The sequence below is a fragment of the Marmota marmota genome, unplaced genomic scaffold (genome assembly GCF_001458135.2).
Source record: "Marmota marmota marmota unplaced genomic scaffold, marMar, whole genome shotgun sequence".
Lineage (NCBI taxonomy): Eukaryota > Metazoa > Chordata > Mammalia > Rodentia > Sciuridae > Marmota > Marmota marmota.
The window spans coordinates 4668152-4685659 of NW_026000242.1; the positions used below are offsets into that span (position 1 = coordinate 4668152).

Consider the following 17508-nt stretch of genomic DNA (forward strand, 5'->3'; position numbering starts at 1 on the left):
GGAAGAAAGCAGTGGACAGAACATCCTAATTGGCATTTAACTAGAGCGTTCCGGCAAATTAGCCAAGACTTTCTCCATTGGCAGCAGAAAGAGGGCAAGCCAATTAGTCCAGACCCTGCCTTTTGGGGTGGAGCTCTGTGCTGGAGAAACCTGAACTAGCCCCTTCCTCCAGGCTCTGGTACCAGGATGCCCAGCTCCTGGCCTTGAGGATATCAAGCGTTCAAGGCCACACTTTAAGCTTTCTAATCGAGTCAGGCTCAGGAAGAATTTCTGCTAGTTAGGCCACGGCTCCTCCTCTGCCCAGACTCCAACACTTGCCCCTGGGCACCCATCAGAGCAAAGGGCCCAAAGGTGGATGGCTTGAAGGCAGTCCCTGATTGAGTGGCTGAAGTGTCCTGGGATGTGCTCACCATTGCCCTATCCCAGCTGGTGGTTCCAGTTCTTGGGTGTGTGGCAGACAGGATTCCTCTGGAGCCCCTGGAGGCATCTTTCTTCATTCCCCTTCATCTACCTCCTCCTGGCTACAGAGGTTAAGGACTGAACTCGAGGAGTTGAACTCATGTAGTCACTCACGCATTCATTCATTAAGGTCACATTTTTGGTCACCCTGAGCCAGGCACTGCTATAATATGATAATCCCTATTCAAAGAATTCAGAGACCTAGCGATCCCAGATTCCAGAATAGCCAGGGCCATGCTGGCCGAAGACTGTAGCAGAGCCGTGGGTGAAGCGCTGTGGCAGCCAGGATGGGGGGCACTGATGTAGCTTAGGAGGATCACCTGGGCCTTGAAGGTCATGTAGGGGCTCTCCAGAATGAGGTGGGTTAAGATGATCCCAGGCAGACTTGAGAATTTAGTATTTGTTGTTCTGAAAGTGACCATCCTAGTCCAACATGATCATTCTGTACCTGGAGAACAGAAGTCTAGAGTAGACACAAAGGCTTTGGCCCAGCCACACTACAAAAAAGCCCACAGTGAGCATGCTCAAGGGCAAGGCCATCTCCTGAGAGCAGTGAGAAGCGAGAGGAACCAACTAACTCCTGTCAGGCAGGGCAGAGATATGATAAGTTCTCTGTAGATCTGCTACAAGTGTCTGTTCATCCACAAATCAGCAAAAGCTCCTATGGTGTTTAAGCTGGGCTTACAGGGGCCACTTCAGTGATGAGTGGGCCTCAGGGTCAGATTGGGCTCATCAGGGAAGACTTCCTGGAAAAGGTGATAGCTGAGATGATTTGGAAGAATGGAAAGGTCAAGGAATGAGACAGTGTGAGGAGGGTAGGACCTCTGAGGTCTGGAGAGGGGCCCTCCTGTGGAAACACTTCTGTACCTGTGTCCACAGTCAGATGCTTCTGGGGAGCAGTCCACAGGCTCCTCTTTGGTGCTGGCTCCTGTGGCCTCCAAACACTATTTTCTCCCCTGATTTGTAGGCTTGACATGTGCTTGATTGCGGGCTTGGCAGAGCCAGGCCAAGCCCTCCTCTATTGCAGGGGAGGGTGCTGTTCCACTCCCATCCCTACTACCAACCCCCAGATAGCAGCCGAGGACATAGAACTATCCCTCCCTCCCTCCCCGCCCTGCCAACCACTTCCCCAGAAAGTGCACATGTGTGCACACACACCTGCTCCACAGCCCTCTGGCTCCCCTGTATCCAAGGTCATCCTGAGCTCCATGCTAGGAAAGGTATCTGAACAGTTGTGCTTGGCTTGAGAACCAGGGCTGGAGACCATCAATGTACATCACAGGCTCCACTGAGCACAGAGAACTTCACCCAGGATATATACCCGAATCAACTGGGTTTTTAAAACATCAGGCCTCACCCTAGGCCAACAGCGCAGTCTCTGGGGCTAGGGCCTAGACAGATATATTTTTAATAAGCTACCCAGGAGATTCTAATGGACAGCTGCCAGATTCAGAGCCTCCCTGGCATGGAGTTGGGGCCATCCCAGGTGTGGCCTCCATGAGGAAGAGGCAGGTCCTGGGTTAGGACAACGGGTGGGTAGCTGGGTGATTTAGTGAATTAATGCACACAGGACTTGGGTGCCAAGTAAGCTATTTCTGTTGTCATCATCAGTCATCATCAATCATCTTCATCCTCATCTCACCTCCAAGATTTGGGATCTTGGATGACAATGACTGCAATGAGCTCACCATCTGCAGGCAAGTAGGGGGCCAGGATGGAGCCACTCCTGTAAGCCTCGTCAAGCGGGTTTTCTAGTTTTGACAATTCCTGGGCACTGGGTTAGGGAGCATCTTCCAAAAGGGAAAGCAGCATTTTGAGTTAAAACCCAGGCAGTAGGTGGCATAGGCCTCCCTAAAGGGAGGGTCTTGCTTCATGGTACCACCATCTTGGAAGAAGTGTATGTGCTTCATGAAGGAAGGTGACAGCCCTCTTAGGGGCCCTTTAGGCAGGTGAGGGAGGACCCTCTGAGAGACATAGGAAACAGTAGCAGGGCCTGTACTCTCTAAGCCCTTCGCTCCCTGCTGGAGCCTCAAGGGTCTAGAGCAAGACTGTGCCACAGGGAGTGAGACTTCTGGGGTGGCTGACTCAGAGGCCAGGTGGCTGAGGTCCACTTAGCTAAAGGCACCAGCTCCTTGTCCTGGAGCTCCAGCACTCCCAGGACCCCAGAGAGCCTCCTTGGCCTCCAGGACAACAAGGAGCAGCAAGTGCAGGAAGGACACAAGCAGCATTTCTCAGCAGGTCACGGCCCCGAGGAACTGGGTCCTGTCTTACTCACCCACAGCACCCAGAGCAGCACAGAGCAGGGCCCAACAGAGGGGAGCCACGCTGAATCTGTCAAAGTGAGAGTCAAAACAGACCTTCCAGGTGGGGTAGGCCAACTTCCCCAGGCAGGGCTGTCCTCCGGGCATCCAGGTGATGGGCAACCGCTTAGAGGGGCCCTGCTCTTTGTCCTGCAGACAAGTCTCATGATTGGTGTGAGCATATCCCAAATAACTCAGTCTGGCCTTCCAGGACGGCCCTTCAGATCTTGGGAGATGGTCTCCTTGCCAGTCAGTCCACTTCTCCACATGTGGAACCCCATGCAGCCGTCAGGACTGCTAGGCGCCTACCCTGCTGGGAATCACCAATCCTGGCTTCAAGCCTTGGTGCAGTTGGTAGTAGCTACATGAGGACAAGATCTCAAGGCCAGCACAGACAGAGTGAGCACTCAAACCAGCACCTCACAATCCCAGCGACCTATGGGCTGTGGGAAATGATGATGTGTGGGCAGTTTCAATCAGTGGGATGTAATCGTCGGTAGCAGAGAAGCTGTTTGTATGTAAGAGCAGGGAGACCCTGGGAAATCTCTGTACCTTCCACTCAATCTTACTGTGAACCTAAAATTTCTCTAAAAATTAAAATCTATTTTAGAAAAAGAAAGTCTGAGTTATTCCAGGTGTTCCTTAAAAAAAATTACCTTTTCTCTGTCTTTCCAATGATCCAGAGGTTAAAAATGCTGTTCCCTACAACTGGTCTGCACAGCTGGAGTTGGGAGGAGATATCTGTGTGTCCTTCCTGACCTTGGCCTGCCCTCTCTCATATGGTGGGCACAGCCAACCTAGCTGACTCCAGGAGGTTGGCATGGAACCCAGAGGGTCTTACTCCTAATGGTTAAGTTTCTGGATAGATGGGGATGGATGGATGGATGGATGGATGGATGGATGGATGGATGGATGGATGGGCAGGCTGGTGAACCTCTGAGTCATTTCCACACATGCTTCCTCTAAACTGGACTCACTCGCCTTGTGCGTGGGCTGCCTATTTTCCCCAAAATTGGATGACTTTTTATGTATCTCTACTCTGCTTTATCTTAATGATTGAGGTAAACATTTCAGCCTGTTGTGTTCCTTTTGGGTGTTGATTCTATCACCACTTCAGCTCACTGCAGTCATTTATTGAATGAAAACACAAGTGAAAGGAAAGGGACAGGACTGTAGAGTCACACTGACCATGATTCAATCCCCAGTCCCACCACTCCTCACCTGTGTGGGCTTTAGGCAAATTGCTTGCCTTCCCTGAGCTTTATTTGCCACTCCATGTGAATAGACTGCTGGGATGGATAAAAGGATGGTTCCTATGTAGAGCTGGTTATTTGTAAAGTGTGTAAGAGTGGTACCTACCACAGGCAGCTGCCATAAGGATTAAAAGAAAATAACTCCCTTGTAAAGGATTCAGTATAATGCCAGGAACCAAATGGGTGCTCAGTTAAGTTTAGCTAGGATGGTATTATTTCTCACCATACTTTTCACTACTGGGTATCTGCCCCTAAGTGGGGAAATGCAACCTGTCAGGGGAATGATACCAGGTATTATGACATTTGCCAAATCTGAGGCAAGTTACCAGCTCTGTGTCATCTCCTGGCTTCATGGTGACAAGCACCCTCTTGGTTTCTTCCTCCCTGGTTTGTACCATCCCAACAACCACCCATCAGTGGTTGGAGGGATATAGGCATGGAGAATGTGTCCCCTGGTTGGGATCCTGGAACTAGGCTACTGTCATGCATAGGGAACTGGGACAGCTGCAGAAACATGAGGACATATGTATTCCAAAGCAAAGAGATTTCCAGTGCATGGTCCAAAACTTCATTTGCAGAACTCTCCCAGGAACCAAGAGATGGGGTGTAGGTCAAGGGTAGAACACTTGGCCCTGGATTCTACCCCAGGCTTTCTCCTCACATGGCATCCATGTAAGGCTTTGGTACTTTGTCATTGTTAATTTTTAAGCTTTTCTTATTGGGCAATGCCATACCAACAGGAAAGTGGATGGCTCTTCAGGGTTCAGCTCCAAATGTATACACTCATGTCACAGCCCCAGATCAAGACAGGCTCACTCATATTCCCTACCAGGCAAGACCCCCACTCTGGAAATTCACAGAAGTAGAGTCCTACCAAGTGTACTTTTTTGTGACTGGTTTCTTTCCCTCAGCATAATGTCTGTGGGCTTCATCTGGGGTGTTTCTTTTTCATTGCTGGGTATTACTCCCTCATGTGGATTGGCTTACAGTTATACTTATTCTGTCTTGAGTGGATGTGGGATTTGTCTCCAGTTTGAATCAATTATGAATAAATTTGCAACAGTATGTAATTCTGGGGCCCATCATTTCTATTGGATACAAACCCAGGAGTAGAATTAGGATTTGTAGATGCAACCCGTTTTCTAAAGGGGCTGTGAAAACATACTGTCCTTCTAGCCGCATTTGAGTTCTGCTGGCTGAGGACTTTCTTGTCCAGACTTGGTATCATCTGTCCTTTTAGTTTCAGCCATTCTGGCGAGGGCTTTGTGATATCTTATTGTGACTTTAATTTGCATTTCCCTGATGACTAATGATAGTTCCAGCACTTTTGCATGTGACTGTTGGATATTTGGGGTTTTGAAAGAATCCTGGACTTTAAAAAAGAATGTTTGAAAGCCCATTATCATATGTTCCCTGGAGTTTAGGAGGAGGGGTTGGTGTCCATCCAGCCCTGCTAGGGTCCTACTAGAACAGACCCATGTTCCAGGGGCCTATGAGGCCTTGGGGAGACTGGAACAGGATGCCAAGAACCTGAGGTGGGAGAATGATAAGTCTCCAATCTCTTTGGAGATTCCCAAAGTAGCAGGAAAGAAGGACTAGCAAGCAGGAAACAAGCATTCTGCCTAGGACGGTGGCACATGCCTACAATCCCTTTAGCTCCCAAGGCTGAAGCTGGAGGATCACAAGTTCAAAGCCAGCCTCAGCAATTTACCGAGGCCCTAAGCAACTCAGCAAGACCCTGTCTCTAAATAAAATATTAAAACAGGACTGGGGATGTGACTCAGGAGTTAAGTGGCCCTGGGTTCAATCCTTAGTATACACACAAAAAAAAAAAGAAAGAAAAGAACCAAGCACTGTGTCATAAAACAGAGTGGCTTTAGCATTCAGGTGCTGTGGTGACCATACCAAGTGGGGTTCCCTGGAAAACCTCCCACATCCCTCCATTAACTTTTAAATAACACAGATTTCCTGGGGGATTCAGAAGAAGAAGGGCAGAGACAGAGAACTACACCTGGTGCAGTTTCATTGATGACTGCAGCGGGTTGGGGGAAGGGCAGGCAGTCAAGTCTGGGCCCGGTAGGGATCTTACTGGAGAGAGGCCTGGACTGGGAGTGGTTTAGAGGCTGGGCTCTGCTTTTAACTCTGGCACTTCTCACCAAGTGACCCTGAGCAAAGCCCTTTACTGCTCTGATTCCATGACGGAGGGGCCTGGGTCATGCCCCCTCTGCATGTGAAACAAAAAGCTGGGGAATTGATAGCCTGATGGCCTCTCCTGGAGACAGAGCAGCAGGGCTGGGATAGCAGGTCCCTGAGCTCCACAGAGGCCATGACAGTGACAAATCACCACATCCCATTCTGTGGCCTCTGCTGCGATGGATGCTGAGCCTAGGTGCCTGGGGTGACAGTGTCCGGGGCCAACTTCCAGAGGAGTCCAGTCTGCAGCAGCAGCAGTGAGAGTGTGGAAGACAGGGACAGCAGCCCTGTCGGGCTGTTGTCACCTCCCCTCTCTGGTGAAAGCCCCCCACTCTGCTCTCCTCTGCAGAGCAGTGAAGGATCCACCCTGCTAACAAGACAAACGATCCAAAGATGAGCAAAGAAGGGTCTCCCAGAGAGACGCCCGGGGGGACTGGGCTCCCACATCTCCTCTGACCAACACTAAGGAATGCAGCAGCAGGGGAGCTTGGGGACAGACCCCAAGAAAATTGTGCCCGCGATTTGTTTCTAGGGTTTTCCTCCAGAGACGGTATCATCTATTCAGTCTAGGTTCCTTCCATGACATTCTATTAGGAGAAAACCCCAACCACAATGGCACTTGGAGGTCCCACCTGGCTGGTCCCAGCCTCCCTGCAGGCTTGGGATAAAGATGGCATCAGGGACTGCCCAAGTAGGAAGGCTTCCTCCAATGACTGCTGCCGCCACCTCTTAGAGACCAGCTCTCCCTTCCAAAGTCTGGACCCACGGCTTGTCCTGCCTTGTCCCTTATTCTTTTGTCCCTACAGCTCAAGACACGCAAATCCCAAACAAGGATCTATCTACCAATTTTAAAATTACAGTCATTCCTTAGTATCTGCAGAGGATTAGTTACAGGACCCCCCTCTGCTACCAAATCCACAGATGTGCAAATCTCTTGGATAAAATGGTGTAATGACTGCATATACCTATGTATATCCTCCCATAGGCTTTAATCATCTCTAGATTACTCATAATACGTAATATAATATAAATGCTATGTCATTACACTGTATTGTTTAGAGAATAATGACAAGAAAAAAATATGGTACATGTTCAGTGTAACACAATTTTTTTCTAAATGTTTTCAATCAGGAGTTGGTGAATCTGTGGCTGTGGAGCCCACAGATACAGAGGCCGGCTGTACAAACCACTAGAACCGGATGAAACCTCAGAGATCATTTTCCCCAACACTCAAATGAAAAAACCTGAGACTCAAGAGCCTCATGACAGTAAAAATTCTTTACATTTATATAATATTTGGAAATCATAAAGTGACTCAAGATATTTTAATAATAGCTAAGACTTATAATATCATTCACTAAGTGCCAGGCTCTGCTCAAAGTGCTTTATGATATTAAATCCTCACTTCAGTCCTGGGAGAGAGGTGTTATTATTACATCATCCCTAAGACAGGGAAATGAAGAACCTAGAAACCCAGGGTCACAGAGTCAGCTGGTGCAGAGCTGGGCTTCAAAGCCAGGCAGTCTGGCCCCAGAGCCCAGGCCTCTGACCACTTTCCCACCCTGCTTTCTCTGATCTACCACCATAGAGACTCTAAGGGACAGATCCACACCATGGCATCCGTGAGCAGACGTCCAGGAGAGAGAACCATACCAGCCTTACGCCTGCGGGGAGCCTGGGCCCCATACAAGTTTCAGTTCACTCACAAATCAGCACGTGCTCTGGGCCAGTAAAACCTGAGCTTGTGCGAATAATATTTGATATCACATTGAGTCATCAGAGGTAGGCAGGGCTCATGGAGAAAGATTTCCTGGAAAAGATAGCATCAGAGATGATTTCGTCCAATGGAACTGATGTGGAAAATTGTAGAATACCCAGCACTGGGAAAGGGCAAAGATCTCCACATATGTTTGTAGCAAGCATCAACAAGAACAGGCCAGGTCCCTTGAGCTGCAGGAAGGGGACCCTGGCACCCTACAACTTCTTAATCCCCTGGGGAGGTAAGCAAGAGGTGGGTTTGCCCAACCCTAGGTAGCTGGCGATCACCCTGAGGCTCCGGGATGTCCTCGGCTTGTCCACAGTCACACAGGGTTGAGTGATAGACTCAGAACTTGGACCCAGACCTTCTGACTCCCAGCCAAGTGCTCTTTGCACGGGAGCCAACCTCCCACGACAAGGAAACAAAATAGACATTCTGAGGAACCAGGGTTAGGATTTCAACACGAGAAATTTTATGGACAATTCAGACCATAACAGAACTTAAGCCCTCATGGAATTTTCTTGAAACAAGCATGTTCCTTTGTTCATTCACATACTATTTTATTAACTGATTTGCCCTCCCTTTTTCCCTTCCTCCCTCAGAAACTTTCAATAAAGATTTGAGCTAGAATTTCTAATAATCCATATCAAATATCATTTTTAAAACAAAATACCACCATGGCTCACAGTTTTCCATTGACTTGTAAATTACTAAATGTGTTAAACATACACCATCCTGTCAGAAATAGTGTTGGGGAATCTCAAAGCAGAGTCCTAACACAGAGACACAGGGAGGTGGGCCAATCTGGGGGCCATAGAGGCCCACGTTCAATCACTGCATGGACCTCTGATGAGCTTGGTGATTTGTGGTATAAAGGGGAAACTCCTCTTGGCATGTGGTATAAAGACGAGACTCCTCTTCCCGGGCTGCAGTGAGGGGCGCATGAGACACCATACACACAGCTCCACACCACCACACCCAGCCCCATGCCCACCCCAGTCCCAACCAGACCTTATCCAGCTTTTGTCCCCCAAGACAGACCCAGTCCCAAGTCTGTCCCCGGTTCTCTTCTTAATGTTTTCCCCTCAAATTGGGGAAGAGGGTAAACAAATGAACCGGTGGGCCAGGCCTGCTGGCGCACACCTGTAATCCCAGTGACTCGAAAGGCTGAGGCAGGAAAATCACAGGTTCAAATCCAGCCTCAGGAACTGAGCGAGACTCTGTCAGAAAAAAATAAAATAAAATAAAATAAAAGGGCTGGGAATGTAGCTCAGTGGTAGAGTACCCCTAGGTTCAATCCCAATACAAAATAAATAAATAAATAAATAACATTCTCTGAGGCTTTCCATGGTACCATCCACAGAACTTTCCAGAACTAAACCATCCATCCCTCTTCTTATTGCCTCCCAAGAGATATTCAAGTCCTGAAATTCCCCGCATTTCTCAAGTCTTTGCATCCATATCCCCCTAAACGCCAAACACTCCAGAATTCCTCCTGGGGAGAGTGGACTCACACCTTCTACTTTGGCAAGCCCAGAGAAACCCCATAGGATTGGGGGGGGGGAGATACTGGGGATTGAACCCAGGGGCACTCAACCACTGAACCACATCCCCAGCCCAGCCCTTTTTATATTTTATTTAGAGACAGGGTCTCACTACATTGCTTAGGGCTTTGCTGAGTTGCTGAGGCTGGCTTTGAACTTGCAATCCTCCCAGCCTCCCAAACAGCATGTGCCACAGTGCTGGGCTTATATTGCACTTGGACGTAAGTGTTCACCTGTCTAAACTTCCTCTCGTTTCAATGACTTCTGGCCGTGTCGAGATTCCTCTCCATATATACTTGATGTGGAAGATTTCCACCAGGACCTGAGGCCACAGTGTAGGGCGACAGAAAGCCCCCTGTCCCGATGGACAGCAGCTGGACTGAATAGCTATCATTTCCAGGAATGCAGACATTCTAGGCTTCCCGCTCTTGGTCTTGGGAATTAAAAAGCTTTCCAGGTCCCCACGCTGCCCAGCTTCTCTTGATAACCTGGAGAGAGCTCAGGTCTGTCCTACTGTGGGAGGGTCACGCTTCCACACGGCCCACTGTGACCTCCTGAATCACCTGCCCATATACTGTGCAGAGGTACTCTGCAGAGGTGGCCTTCCTGGAAAAAGAAGGTACCCTGACCAAGAGGCTAGATGGTGGGGAGGGGCTTCTCCACAGGAAGAGGAAGACAAGTAACGTGGGCGCCCTGAAGGCAGAGCAGCTCTGGGTCAGTGGTCCCAGATCCTCCTGTGCTTCTCTGTGAGCTTGATCACTACCTCGGTGACTCTGGAGAAACCACTTCTCTCTCACATCTGTTTTCTCATCTGTTTGGAACCCTTGCTTTGCCTGTTTCCTAGGATCGCAACGAAGAGGGTCAAGTGAAAGCTATTGGCAAACTGGGAAGCCCTATACCCATATTAAAGGATCATCATTTTGACTTTTTAAGGTCATTCCACCAAGGAGACCTTAGGGACCTGCTTAGAATACCTCCAGGGGCAGGAACCCCACTTCTTCCAGGAAGCCTACTTCTCCACAGGCAGCACTGTCCTTGTAAAGGTTTTAGAAAGCATGGACCTCCGTGGTAGAGCACATCAAGAGAAGAAATAGAGCTGCTCGAGGTGGCGCATGTGGTAATTCCAGCCTTTCCAGAGGCTGAGGCAGGAAGGTCTCAAAGTACGAGGCCAGCCTCTGCAACTTAGTGAGACCCCCCCCCCACATCGACTTAGCAAGATCCCGTCTCCAGATAATAAATTCAAAGGGGGCTGGGGATGTGACTCAGTGGTTAAGTGTCCCTGGGTTCAATCCCTAGTACCAAAAAGAGAGAAAGAAATCGATTCTCCAGGAACTCTGCCATTGCTGGGTTTGTATTTCCTGGTTTCCCTACTTTCCCGTTAACATTCATTTTGAAAAGTGCTCCTTTGGTCTCAGATGAAGTAAAGTGAAACAGAATGTTCCTGTTGGCTATGAATGACCATCACAGAAGGAAGTGAGGGCAGCTCAGATTGAGAGGGCAGGGCTAAGCTGGGGTTTGAGACACACACCACCCTGCCCAAGAGCCAGATCCTACAGAAAGGGGGACCAAAGGAAGAGCTTGAAAGATCTAGAGGTAGAGCCCTTCCCAGGCCACCTCTCAAACCGTCCAGGAAAGTACTGGATGGTGTGAGTGAGTCTCCTTGAGCCCCAGGAGATTGAGGGAGTGATGGGCCCCCAAAATAGAGAGCAAGGGCTCAGAGAAGAGACCTGGGGCAGAGTGTAAGTTGAGGTGGGGTGACGGGCTGCAGACTGCGGTTCCTTCCCCCACCCAACTCTTTCACTCCTCCCCAAACGCAGGCCAGCTCCAGGGCTGGCCCAATGGGGAGGAACCTACTTCTGAAGCCATTTGCTGTTGTAGCTCCGAGGCCTAGGGCTGCCTCAGCTGGCCTTGAACTCACTCGCTTTCCTGACTGCACAGATCGCTCCACAGGGAGGAGCTGGATCTGTGGTAATGCTGTTGTCACTCACCAGGGCCTTCTTAGCCCCAGCCTTGGTCCCCCAAGAAGGCGCCCAGGGAAGTAAAAGCTCCCACCAGGCATGAGAAAGGCTCCTCCTCAGACCCAAGCAGGCCCCCTGAACGGGAACAACATAGCTTCACAGACTCCAGTGCCACCGATGAGGGAGGGAAGGAACTTGCAAAGACCCCACACCCACCCAAGGCCTCCTTACCAAGGCAGCTCCCTGGGCCTGGGCCTAGAACTTGTTTCGGCAGCTCCTCGGTGACTCTGACCCTAGGTCAGTGAGGTTTGGTTCTGAGCTCCTTTGCTTGGGCCCTTTACTCTGCCCAGAACCCAGCCGGGCACAAGATGGTAGCTCCAGGAGGCCCTGCAGGGCGGGTAAGGTAAGAGGATCTTTCGGGTAGTAGAAGAATCTGGAACTCACAGGCCGCTGGCCCACCACCACCACCATACAGCAAATGCAAAACCTCCTGCTGCCCCCATACACTCTGCTTTTCAGGACTAGTAAGTCCTCCTGCTCCTCCCTCTCTTGTGACGCACAGAGCTCACTCCACGCCAGGGAATCCACGTGCTTCCCCACATTTACTTCTACCATCTCTCCATTTGACACAGGAAAAACTGAGGCTCAGCCTATGAAGGTCACACTGCTGGAAAGCAGAAAATGGGGCAGATAGTCTTCCTTCTCTGATGTGATCTTCTTCCTCCATTCAAGGAAGCACTCTGTGGGACCAGCTGGGAGGGGAGAGTCAGGAGCTGGCAGAGGAGCAGGACCAGGGTTTTGCCCAATAGGATGAGAGAGATGGGCACATGGCAGAGAAATGGCCTCCCCATGTCCCCCAGTCCTCTCTATACCTGGCTAAGCGAAACCCTTGCTCATTCCCCTCCCTCCTGCAGGCTTGAGGTGGGGACACTTAGGACTGGGAGATAGTCCTCTCCCCCAAGGAATGTGCGTGAAATCCCCTTAACACTCTGCAGCTGGGCCTGACTTTAGAGGGGTTCCTCCTCCCTCCTAATGACAACTCAAGGTGTGAAGGGCTGGGTGGGAGGTGGTGGGGAGGGGCTGGTGACACTGGGGAGAGCATTCCAGATGGAGGGAGCATTACAGGCCAGGAGGAAAGTAACTGTCCTCAACCCTCCCCAAGGGGGTCACACACTGGGACCAGGTTGGGGCATGTGGATCATTTAAAGGTACCAAGGAGAGCTGAGGGCAGGGGTCAGAGAGGCCAACAGGCATATCTGCCTAAGAAGCAGACACAAGTCATCTACAAAAGCAAGCCTCAGTAAGCACTATGTGCAGGCGCTAAGGACTGGGATGTGCATTACCTCATCAACCCTTCACAACCATCCTGTTCTTATTCCCATTTTCCAGATGAGACCCTGGGGCTCATAGGGTTTGAGAGTCCTGCTAATTAAATGGCAAACTGAGCCAGGTGCAGTGGCGCCCACCTGTAATCCCAGCTGCTCAAGAGGCTGAGGCAGGAGGATCATGAGTTCAAAGCCAGCCTCAACAATTTACCAAGGCCCTAAGCAACTCAGTGAGACCTTGTCTCAAAATAAAAAAGAAAAAGGGCTGGGGATGTGCTCAGAGGTTAAGTGCCCCTGGGTTTAATCCCTGAAAAAGAAAGAGAGAGAGAAGGAAGGAGGGAGGGAAGGATAGAAGGAAGGGATGAAGGGAGGGAGGAAGGAAATGGCAAATACAAGTTTGATCTGGATGGTCTTCCTCTGGTGAGGCACTGAGAGATGGAGAATGCAAGGGGCATGAAATGATCCCAGGCAGGATCCTCCTCTAGGCCACACAGAGCTGTATAGGGAATCGGGAAGCCAAGATTCCTATCTCACCTCCATCATCAATGAGCTGTGTGACCTTGAGCATTTCACTAACCTTCTCTGAGCCTCCTGTTATGCATCTATCAACAGAGACAAAGGAATGGGGATGTCAATGTAGATAATTTAAGTAAAGGCATATGTTAAGATAGAATTGATATTATGGTAATAGGGCCACAGATGTAATTTGGTCCAAAGAGGCACTTGGGTGAAGAATCCAATCGTTCAGGGAGGGGAGAAGTGCTAACATTATCACCAACGTCATTGTCGTCGTCATCGTCATCATCACCAATCAGCAGCAGCAGCAACAACATCACTATTATGAGCAACTTCATCACCACCACTATTAATTTCTATGTATTGAATAGCCAATGACAAAAATAGCAACCACTAATTACATATTGACTGTGTGCCAGGCACTGTGCTAAGCACTTCACAGAATTTATGCCTGATCAGGCAAAGGAAATGGACGGAAGTCGGGGGCAAGGGGGAAAGGAGGCTGGAGCCGCCGAGCCCAGAGCCAGCCTCCAGGCCAGGGGTCCAAAGAGGTGACTGCAAAGTTCCGAACCAGAGCGACTTCTATAGCCAGAGAAAAGGCTTTTTGCACTGAAGGACTCACAAGTGAGACACGAGGCTAAAGTGCAACCCAGGCCAGAGGCAGTGACCAGGGCCAGGGGCTCTGGGACAAAACAGGCAGGAGGATCAGCCCAGGCCACCTGAGGCTATGAGGTAGAGGGTCAGGCCTCTTAGCCTCTAGCTTCATAGAGAGAGCAGAGCGAGGCTGTGTCCAGGCCCCACAGTCACTGGGTACACAGACCAAGGAAAGGGTTCTGTGACTCTTTCAAGCCTGGCCTCTAGGGGGGTTCCCTTGGCACCCTGGGTCTCAGGAAAGCCCATGAAAGAGTCCCCTCCTACATGGGCTGAACCAGGAAGGAGAGGGATATATCCACTCCTAACAGGGAGAAGGAAATTCCTACGACCCTCAAGTGTGACCGGGCAGCAGCCATCTCCTGGGAATAAAGAATTGAAAGGGGACTTAGAGCAAGCAGGACCTCAAAGGGGTGGGAGATGGCATGAGGCCAGGATGGGGAATTAACATGGGGACAGTCTGAGGTCTGAGTCTGAAGGCCAAGGCCACTGGGCTGTGGGGATGGCCACTGCTGGTCCCTGAATATGGAGGTCCATGATGGACACCCGAGCACCCTGCAATGTCATCCGCTGCAGCCTTTTGGTGTTGCCTGTACCATCAGAAGCTTCCTCTCCCCGTGAGCCAGGTCCCCTGTTCGCCAGCTGCATTCTCATACAGCAATGATGCTAAAATGATGCTGGGAATCCCCACCTCTTCCTGGCACTTGGAGGGCTGGGGTCCCTGGTGAGACTGCTGGACTCTGCCCTCAGACCTTCTTGACAGATGAGAGCGGGCTCAGTGCCCTCCTCCAGTCTCTGGCCACCAGGAAGGAGGCCGGTCCTGCACACCTGGGTTGGAGAAATGGCCAGTAAATTCTGCCCATTGGACCAGCGGCAGTGAAATCAGCTCTTCCTCCTGCCAATCCTACCTCAAGTGAAAACACCCACCCTCCAGAATGTAGGTTCTCTCTTTCTCCCTTCCCCACCAAGGTAGTTCCAGACCACACCCTGTGGGGTGGAGCCTGAAGCTCCCCAGAAACACCTATTTGGCCTGCCTCACAGGAGATGATCCATCCAGGAGAGACTGGCACAGAGGGTCAACTGGCTACTCTGAGGTGCTCAGGAGAAGCCATCCCCAGGAGAACCTTGGTCAGTCCGACTCTTGAAAAAGGCAGGGTCTCTTTCCCCAGTCAGGAGCAGCAGGAAAGAGGCATTGCTGTGGAACCCAGGCAAGGCAAGGTGGCACACGCCTAAAATCCAGTGACTCAGGGAAGCTGAGGAAGGAGGATTTCAAGTTCAAGGCCAGCTTCAGCAAATTAGCAAGACCCTGTCTCAAAAATTAAAAAGGGCTGGGCTGGGGATATAGCCCAGTTGGTAGAGTGTTTGCCTGGCATGCACAAGGCCCTGGGTTTAATCCCAGCACCACCAATAAATAAATAAATAAATAGGGCTGCGGTGTGTGGTTTAGGCGTTAAGCGCCGTGGGTTCAATCCCTAGTACCAAAGAAAAGAGTGTTGATCCCCTAACTGTGGATTTCACTTTTTCAGTCTGAGGGATGAGAAAATAATACACATTGTCATCTTGTGACAGGTGAGAAAACTTAGGATCAGGAATGCCACCTGCATGACCCCAGAGACAAACAGAATCACCAGGGCATTGGTCAGAGGCCATCCCAGGGCCTGAGCCAATACAGAGCACGCTCTGCCCCTCCCTGGAGAGAGGCTCTCCAGGGAGGCCACAAAGGGTGTCAGGCATCCCGACAGGACAGGAGAAAGGGACTGAGCCAGGTGTGGCAGTGCACGTCCATGTCCCAGCTACTCAGAAGGCTGAGGCAGGAGGATGGCTTGAGCCCAGGAGCTTGAGACCAGCCTAGGCAACATAGCAAGACCATCTCAAAAACAAAAGCCGGGGGCTGGGGCGTAGCTCAGTGGTAGAGTGCTTACCCGGCATGCGCAAGCCCCTGGGTCCAATTCCCAGCACTGGAAAAAAAGGGGGAAAGACAAAGAAAGCCAGCCTGGCCCGGTGGGTCTAATCCCAGCTACTTGAGAGGCCTCAGCAGTAGGATCGTAAGTGTAAGATCAACCTGGGAATTCAGCAAGGCCCTGTCTCAAAATAAAAATATAAAAAGGTCTGGGGATATGGCCCTCTAGTAGAGTGCCTCTGGGTTCAATCACCAGCACAGCAATAAAAAAAAATAAAGATGGGAGGGGACAGACCCCCCAAAAGAAGTCACCCTGGATCCAAGTCCAGCTGTGACAGACCTGGCCATGGGACTTTAGATAGCTCATTTGACCTCTCTGAGCCTTCTCAGAGTAGAGTAAAGGCACATGGCCAGCCTCGGAGGACCCATGTAAAGACTGGGTCCAGCAGCAGGACTGATTTCTGGAGGCCTTTCTCCCCTCCTTCATATGCCCTCCCCACCCCTCTCAGACCCTAGACTCCAGCCCTGGCCCAGGTCCTTCTCACAGCCATGCCCGGCTGCCTGCAGGTGACAGGCCCTGCCCTAAATCCTGTGGAGCTGGGACTTGGGGAACAGATTTGTCACGGTGTAACCAGAGAGTGTCTGGGGGCTCGATGCCAGGGCTCCAGCTGGGGCCAGCGCCAGTCCCCCTCCTCACAGCTGTCAAGAGGAGGCCCAGAGACAAAGCAACCAGGGGCCCCCGCTTAGGGAAAGGGGTAGGTACAGTTGTGCCTGCAAAGAGATGAGCAGAGGATGGCAGGTCCATGCTGAGTGAGGGGCCAGGACCTCTAAGAAGCCCCCACTCAGGGACTCAGAAGCCTGAGCTAAGGAAAGTCACATCACACACCTCGGTCGCAGTGCTCATTCTGCTGCTGACCAGCTGGACAACCCTGAACAAATTGCTTCACCTCTCTGAGCCTGATTTTTCTCATTGAGAAGAAAATTATCAAATTTTGCAGGCTTGACATGAAACCCCAAATCAACCAAGGTGCCCAGCACAGAGCCTCGCACACCACACACTTAAGGCCAGCTTCTTTTTGTGTTCCTCATTTTTGTCCCTGTGTCTCCTTTTCTTGCCACGATTATTTCCTCCACTGGGTGGGACCCTGCAGGTGGATCAGACAGGAACTAGAGGCTCCAAGGGAAGTTATACTTGAGAAGGTGAAACACAGAGTTTTTTATTTTAATTTTTTAATTTTTGGTACTAAGGATTGAACCCAGGGTCACGTTACCGCAGAGCTACATCCCCAGCCCTTTTTTGATGTTTTATTTTTAGACAGGGTCTCACTCAGTTGCTGAGGCTGGCCTTGAACTTGAGATTCTCCTCAGCCTCCCAGTTGCTGGGATTGCAGGGTTGCACCACCGCACTCAGCAAAACCAGGGTTCTTAATTCCAGCAACTGGGGAAGCTGAAGCAACAGGATGTCAAGTTCAAGGTCAGCCTTGGCAACCTAGCTAGACCCTGTTTCAAAATAAAAATTTAAAAAATATTTTGTTTAAATGTGAAGGTAATGGGGAGCTGGGATGTAGCTCAGTTGTAGAGTGCTTATCTACCATGCATGCATGAAGTCCTGGATTCAAGCCCCAGTACTGAAAAGGGGGGGGGGGGGGG

At 50.5% G+C, this 17508-nt stretch overlaps 1 protein-coding gene and 1 long non-coding RNA gene across 2 annotated transcripts in view; one reads left to right on the top strand and one right to left on the bottom strand.

The window, feature by feature from the left end:
• Nectin1 (nectin cell adhesion molecule 1) overlaps positions 1–17508 on the top strand; it is a 101543-nt gene that overhangs the window by 63836 nt on the left and 20199 nt on the right. The window lies entirely within an intron of this gene.
• Positions 8414–17508, bottom strand: part of LOC125613942 — a 19104-nt gene continuing 10009 nt past the window's right edge. Inside the window, exons 2-3 of the long non-coding RNA XR_007344548.1 lie at positions 11698–11853; positions 8414–9184 (exon numbers count right to left, since the gene is read on the bottom strand). This is a non-coding gene — a long non-coding RNA (uncharacterized LOC125613942). The remainder of the gene's footprint in view (positions 9185–11697; positions 11854–17508) is intronic.